General features: G+C 39.9%; 1 non-coding gene across 1 annotated transcript; it reads left to right on the plus strand.

The window, feature by feature from the left end:
• Positions 1-5,759: 5,759 nt before the first annotated feature.
• Positions 5,760-5,866, plus strand: LOC140870891 (small nucleolar RNA R71). Its single transcript, XR_012147564.1, has one exon. It is a non-coding gene; the product is annotated as a small nucleolar RNA R71 (small nucleolar RNA).
• The last annotated feature ends 2,427 nt before the right edge of the window (positions 5,867-8,293 follow it).

Genomic DNA, 8,293 nt, shown 5'->3' on the forward strand with positions numbered 1-8,293 from the left:
GCATACAGCAGCACCGCCCTGCTCATTGTGACATCATGGGTATGGGACACCGGCATCAACCTGTGAGTCAGAAAAGCATACCACAAGGCCGGTTCCAGCCGCAAATATTTTTCCTTAAAAGATATAAATTTTACCGAATCCTTCCACACATTTCCATCATAGCACAGGAAATTCGAGATTTCATTATAATCCGGGTTAGCCTTAAATGCCTGAAATTGGCTATCATCTACATCCGGAGTTTTCAATAATTCATTAATAGCAGCGGGACTAAAGGAAACCATCTTACCCCGCACGAAAGCTGTGCTATTGGTACGCTCGGCGGTGTTGGCATAAAATTCACGAACTAGCGGGACTAACGCCGCGAGAGGTTGGCGGAAAAACTCAGCCCATCCTCGAGCCACGATGCCAAGGGAGGCAGTGCGGTGTTCAGAGAGATCGATTCCCCTCTCTTCAATTGGATTCCTTGCAGCCTTGGCCTCCTCATACCTCACCTTGGCTTCTTCCGAAATAAATTTTCCCTCTATGATTTTGGATGGGTTGGCCCTAGAGGTAGCAAACTTCTGTTTCTTGGGTGCCATGTCAATAAAGATGAGAAATTGAGTGCTGAACCTGTGAAATTGAGAGAAGAAATATAGTAATAGAATGAGAGAGAGAGATGGCGGCGGGAGGGATTAGGGTTAGAAAGAAAAAGGGAAGGGGAAGTAAAGAAAGAAAGAATGGGATCGGGCATTTAAAATCTGAGTCTGCGCGATGCGCCCGCGCAGTAGGAAAGTGCCGCGCGGGCGCACACCACTTTTTTAAAAAATTTTGAGACAGTGGGTTTGGGTACGCGGGCAGTAGAAAACTGCCGCGCGAGCGCACCCCCTCTTTCAAAAATTTTGCGGGACAGTGGCTTTGGGTGCGCGGGCGGCAGAAAACTGCCGCGCGAGCTCACCCCCTCATTTTGAAAATTTTTCAGAGACAGTACTCAACTCGAGAAATAAAAGGAATTAACTTAAAAAGTTCTAACACTTACTAAAATGAACAAAAATGCATAAAAATAAAAGGAAAAGGTAGAATGTAGTTCTCAATTTAAAGTCAAGAGCTTGACTTTTCATCCTCCCCAAACTAGTCTTGGTCAGTCAATGTGGTGATGACTGGCATGGAATCCACAGCACCCCCCACATAGTGTTTTAACCTTTGAGCATTGACCATGAATGACTCGTTACGGGCATCTTTGATCTCTATGGCCCCCGATGGGTACACCCTTGTGATTTTATAGGGCCCAAACCATCTAGACTTCAGTTTTTTGGGAAATAGTCTTAACTGGGAGTTAAACAGCAACACAGCATCTCCTTCCTTGAAGTCCCGCTGTCGAATGCGCCTGTCATGTATTCTCTTGGTTCATTCCTTGTACGAAACCGCCATGTCATATGCACTGTCGCGGAATTCCTCCAGTTGATTAAGCTCTAGCAATCTTTTTTCACCTGCAGCAGCAAATTCGTATTTTAGAGTCTTAATAGCCCAATATTCTCTATGCTCTAATTCAACAGGTAAATGGCATGTCTTTCCAAAAAACAATCTATAAGGAGAGGTGCCTATAGGTGTTTTAAATGCTGTCCTATAGGCCCATAAGGCATCATCAAGTTGAAGTGTCCAATCCTTCCGATTAGTACTCACACTTTTCTCCAAAATCTGTTTGATCTCTCGATTTGATACTTCCACTTGGCCACTGGTCTGGGGATGATATGGGGTAGAGACTTTATGCTTGACACCATATTTCTTTAAGAGTTTGTCAAAAAGTTTATTGCAAAAGTGGGTGCCACCATCACTAATTATTGCACGGGGTGTACCAAACCGATTAAAAATGTTTTTCTTCAAAAATTTTAGTACAACCTGTGCATCATTTGTTGCAAAAGCTTCGGACTCTACCCATTTTGAAACATAATCGACTGCGACCAAAATGTATTTTTTTTGTCAAAGAAAGTGGAAATGGTCCCATAAAGTCGATTCCCCAAACATCAAATATCTCACACTCAATGATATTATGTAAAGGCATTTCATTTCGGTTAGAGATATTACATGTCCGCTGACATCTATCACAAGCTAAGACAAACAAGCGCGCATCCTTAAAAAGGTTGGGCCAATAGAACCCACATTCAAGTACCTTTGCTGTAGTTTTGATTGGCCCAGCATGGCCACCTACCTCACGATCATGACAATGACTGAGGATGCTTTGCATTTCTCCTTCCGCCACACATCTCCGAATCATTGAGTCAGCACATATTTTAAACAAAAATGGTTCCTCCCAAAAGTAGTGCTTGACATCCGATAAAAATTTTTTCTTCTGATGGAAAGATAGATTATGTGGGAGTGTGCTTGTGACCAGAAAATTAGTAAAATGTGCATACCATGGTGAACTCTCTATGGCGAAAAGTTTTTCATCAGGGAACCAATCATTTATGTCCTCTAATTCGTTTTGTGCATCATCAGGAATGCATTCTAATCTAGACAAATGATCAGCTACTATGTTTTCAACACCTTTCTTATCCCTGATCTCTAAATAAAATTCTTGCAAAAGTAAGATCCACCTAATCAGTCTAGGTTTTGTATCTTTCTTTGCCAACAAGTGCTTAATAGCAGAGTGATATGTGTAAACTATGATTTTTGAAAGTACAAGGTACGAATGAAATTTGTCCAGTGCAAATACTACAGCTAACAACTCCTTTTCAGTGGTGGCATAATTTAGCTGAGCTTCACTAAGAGTCTTACTAGCGTAGTAGATAGTTTGGAATACCTTGTCTATTCATTGGTCGAGTACCGCACCAACAGCAGAGTCACTGGCATCGCACATTACCTCAAATGAAAGATCCCAGTTTGGCGATGTCAGTACTGGCGCAGTCACCAGTCTTTCTCTCAACACCTCAAAGGCCTGCAAACAATTTGAATCAAAATCAAAAAGGGCATCTTTCATTAGCAAATAAGATAGAGGTTTGGCAATTTTTGAAAAGTCCTTAATAAATCGCCGATAAAAACCAGCATGTCCTAAGAAACTTCTAACTCCCTTGACTGTCGTGGGTGGCGGAAAATTTTGAATAACGTGCACCTTGGCCCTGTCCACCTCGATCCCCTGTTCAGAAATTCGGTGACCCAAAACTATACCTTCTGTCACCATGAAATGACACTTCTCCCAGTTCAGCACCAAATTTGTCTCCTCGCATCTCATTAAAACAGAATTCAAGTTATGCAGACATGCATCAAATAATTTACCGAAAATAGAGAAATCATCCATGAAAATTTCTAAAAAAATTTTGACCATATCATGAAAAATGGCAGTCATGCATCTCTGAAAAGTAGCAGGAGCGTTACACAATCCAAAAGGCATACGTCTATAGGCAAACGTACCATATGGGCAAGTGAAAGTCGTTTTATCCTGGTCTTTAGGTGCAATCGCTATTTGATTGTATCCTGAGTACCCATCTAAAAAATAGTAAAACTCATACCCAGCCAATCTCTCTAGCATTTGATCAATGAACGGGAGAGGAAAATGATCCTTACGGGTCGCGTCATTTAATTTTCTATAGTCTATGCACACACGCCAACCTGTAACTGTCCTAGTAGGTATTAATTCATTATTCTCATTCTTTATGACAGTTATTCCCCTTTCTTTGGTACACACTGCACTGGACTCACCCATGGACTATCAGAAATAGGATAAATGATACCTGCGTCCAACAGTTTGATCGTCTCAGCTTTTACAACTTCCTGCATCTTCGGGTTTAGTCTCCTCTGTGGTTGGACTAATGGGTTGATGCTCTCCTTCATTAAGATCTTGTGCATGCATATGGATGGATTTATTCCTTTGATATCTGCCACTTTCCAAGAAAATACACTCTTGTGATTCTTGAGCACATCCATTAGTCTGGCCTCCATCTCACCTGTCAAAGAAGAAGAAATTATGACAGGTAAATTATCATTCTCACCTAAAAATACATATTTGAGATGGGTAGGCAATGGTTTCAATTCCAAAGTGTGTGGTTCCTCAATGCTTGGTTTCTGAAGGACTAAATCCTTCCGGTTGCCAAGATCTTCAAGTCTAAGCTTTCCACCTCTTCTCCATGACTGGTTGTCATTCAAATATGCAGTCATCCCTTCAATTTCATCACTGAAATCATCCACATGCTCAGATATAAGTGCAGTTTCTAATGGTTCCTGAAAAGTATCCTGCACATAATCAAATAACAGTGAATCCACTACATCTAGTTGAAAACATTCTTCATTATTCTGAGAAAATTTTAAAGCATTAAAAACATCAAACGAAATTTTCTCTTCTCCCACTCTCAAAAGCAACTCTCCCTTCTGGACATCTATTAGTGTCTTTCCTGTTGCCAGGAAAGGTCTACCCAAAATGAGTGGCATGTCCAAATCCTCTTTCATATCTAACACTACGAAGTCCACGGGGAAGATGAATTTGTCCACTTTTACAAGTACGTCCTCGATTATACCCCGTGGATATTTGATGGACCTGTCCGCTAGTTGTAACGACATTCTGGTGGACTTTGGTTCTCCCAACCTCAATTTCCTAAACACAGAGTAAGGCATTAGATTTATACTCGCACCCAAATCACACAAAGCCTTATGAAATTGAACATCATTAGTTACACAAGGTATAGAGAAACTCCCTGGATCCTTTTGCTTTAGTGGGATTTTATTCTGCACCAGTGCCGAGCAGTTTTTCGTCAGACTTATCATCGCATGCTCCTCCAATTTCCTCTTGTTAGAGAGGATCTCCTTCAAGAATTTCGCATAACTTGTCATTTTCATCAGTGCATTAGCGAAGGGTATATTGATATTCAATTTCTTAAACACTTCTAAGAATTTACCACACTGAGAGTCTAGCTTGGCCTTCTTAAGAGCTGCAGGAAAAGGTGGTGGCACAACAATTTTTGATTGTGAAGTGGGTGGGGTGTTAAGATAGACGACTTGCCTGAAGTTTTTTCTGATGTAACTGTTTCTAGCTCTTTCTCGCTTTTTGGTTCAGGCTCGACCGTCTTTCCACTCCTTAATTCAATTGCTTTCACCTGTTCCTTCGGATTCTTCTCAGTGTCACTTGGCAAAGTACACTGATCTTTGCTGGAAATTGATTTGGCCAATTGCCCTATTTGATTCTCCAGATTCTTTATCGATGCATCTTGATTCTGCATACAGGTTTCCATAGATGATATAAACTTCTGCATCATCTGCTCCAAGCTTGATTTCTCCTCTTGAGGCTGCCTGCTGTAGTTTTTATTCCCATATGCTTTATTATTCTGTCCACCCCACAAGAAATTTGGATGCTGTCTCCACCCTGGATTGTATGAATTCGAAAATGGGTCATTCCTTGGGCGATTTTGATTTCCCATATGACTTGCCATAACTCCCTCCGGTTGAGAAAATGTTTGACAGTCTTTCGTGAAATGCTCTGCCCACATTTTTCACACCACACTTCTTGTACTCGCATCACAGAGTTTCCCACGCTTAGTTCCTCAATCCTTTTGTTCATGACTTCAAGTTGAGTAGCCACTGATGTGAATGCATCAATTTGATGAATTCCAGTAGATTTCCGGGCTGCACCCCTTTCAGATTGAGGATGATAGCTACTAGATGCCATTTCCTCAATTAATTCAAAGCCATCCTCTGATGATTTTCGCAGAAGATTTCCACCTGCAGCTGCATCTAACATGGTACGATTTGAGTGAGAAAGACCATAATAAAAAGTTTGTACCACAAGACCCTCTGGTAATTGGTGGTGTGGACATCTCCGCAGTAGATCCTTGTAGCGCTCCCATGCTTCGTAAAACATTTCCTGTTCTACTTGGGAAAAAGTTGTGATATCAGCTCTCAGCTTCATTGACTTAGATGGTGGAAAGTATTTGGTGAGGAAAGACTTCGCCAAATCATCCCAAGTTGTGATGGAACCTGCAGGTAAATTCGTTAGCCATGCTTTCGCCTTGTCTCGCAGCGAAAAATGGAATAAACGCAACCGAATAGCGTCATCAGAAACTCCCTGTATCTTGAATGTATCACAAATTTCCAGAAAATTTTTGATGTGTACATATGGTTCATCAATGACACTCCCACCAAATTGAAGTGTGTTCTGAATCATTTGAAGAATGGCCGGCTTTATCTCAAAGTGATTATCTGTTACAGTTGGCCGGATGATGCTTGGTCTAGCACCTTCAATGTTTGGCAAGGCAAGATCCATCATGGATCTGTAAACTGGTTGTTCCTGTTCATGTTCTTCTTCCATTTCTTGTTGTTGTTGTTGCCTTCTTATCCTATGAAAAGTTCTCTCGATTTCTGAATCAAAAGGCAATAGTTCCTCAGGTGAGTGTTGCATATACTACAAGAGAATCCTGCAATCCACAGATGGAAATGAGTGATTAAAATTGTAATAGAGAAAAATCAAATAAAACAAATTAAAATCTATTTAGTCCCCGGCAACGGCGCCAAAAACTTGATCGACGGAATACTAACACTTAAATTTTCTTTAAAAATCTCTCAAATCCAGTCGATAATAATCGCAAGTGCACGATTCAAATTATAATAAAATGTACTGAGTACGAGTATCGTCCTCAGGGACTAACAATAGTAATTTGACTCGTTGATTTTCAACTACACAAAGTATCTCAAATTTTATTTTGGAATTATCTAACATTTAAAATTAATTAAGAACTCAATGTAAATAAAAGTGGATTTCACAACCAAACAATCAATTCTCAGACTGAAGAACACCAATTCAAAATGATTTTGTTGGAATTTCGGTTCACCTTTCCCCTAATTGAACTGGACGATTGGAATTTAATTTATTCCTATAAATTTGACAGAAATTCCTGTAACATTGACACTCTCTCTCGAGGTGATATCAAACTAATCAAATCAGTGAAATAATTAAATCTCTTTAATTATTTATCATGACTGATTGCTTTGCGTTTTATGAATTCTACAACTTTCAACCTGGTGGTCTATGGCTATCAACATGTACTAAATACCATATCTCTATGCATATTTTAAGTCCATGGATTCTATCATTCGTCCTAATTAGGAACCTATCTCTCGATAGCAATTCACAATTTACGAATCTATGTTAAGGGTAGCTAATCATCAACATAGAAAGAAAAAAAATGATAAAATCAATTATAAACATAAATCAAATCTCAATACGTCCGGTGATTCAATCACACTACAGTGTTTCGGGGTTAGGATCCCCTCGATTTCAACAAAATAAAAACTTAGCTACTGGAATTCATTACAAAAATTCAATCTCAAAAGTGTTTAACATAAAAATTCAGAAGAGAAGAAAAGAAAAACTCCCAACGGAGAAGAGAAATCTTGAATTGCTCAGCCGCCGTCTGCCTCCTGATGTGCGTCCGTCTCTCCCCTCAAAAACTAAGGAAAGAATTGTATTTAAAGTCCCCAAGAATCCTTCCCGAAATAAACTCTCTAAAAAAAATTAAATAAAATTTCACGTCAGCGCATCGCGCCCGAGCGGTAGAAAATTACCGCGTGGGCACCTGAAAATTTGGCTACTCCTGTTTCCCAAGTTCGTGGTTGCGCCCGCGCGGTAGAAAATTGCCGCGTGGGCGCCATGCCTTTCTGCCAGCTACTGTTTTACAAATGATGAGTGCACCCGCTCGGTAGAAAATTGCCGCGCGGGCGCCTCGTCTTTTTCCAGAAATGTGCTTTTCTTCTTGCGCTATCCTCACCGCCTCAATTGTGCATCACCTTCTCACCAAGTATCAGCATTCTTGGTGATTTCCTGCAATAAAAATAAATAAACCAGAGAAGTGACTACAAAAAAAACTTTAAAATAATAAACGAAACAAGAATGGTAAAAACAGACACAACGAAAACGAAACTAATGCAAAACAAACACAAAACAAGCAAAAATAACGCACAAAAACGACTCCTATCAACATATCATATTCTGCATAAACAGTGTTGCCTCCAGTGTTGGCAACATCATTTACAACATCATCACCAGCAGAATCTTTAGTGTTCGCTTCCTCAAATTCATCATCTCAGAGATGGAAGATGGACTACCAGAAATATTAGGCCTGTTATCTACAATTTTTTGTTGCATATCTGCATCAGGTTCTTCCTCAATGACAACAAAAGTAGGCACATGCTTGGAAAAACCAAAACAAAAAGATAATCTGATTAGCACAGAAAGCAGATAAGCTTAAATATAATTAAAGCGAGAAAATGTAGGAAGACAATTTGATGATTTCAAAGACCAATTAAGCATAAGAATGATCAAATCAATGAGTAATAT

Source organism: Henckelia pumila, unplaced genomic scaffold (genome assembly GCF_033568475.1).
Source record: "Henckelia pumila isolate YLH828 unplaced genomic scaffold, ASM3356847v2 CTG_270:::fragment_3, whole genome shotgun sequence".
In the NCBI taxonomy this organism is placed as follows: Eukaryota; Viridiplantae; Streptophyta; class Magnoliopsida; order Lamiales; family Gesneriaceae; genus Henckelia; species Henckelia pumila.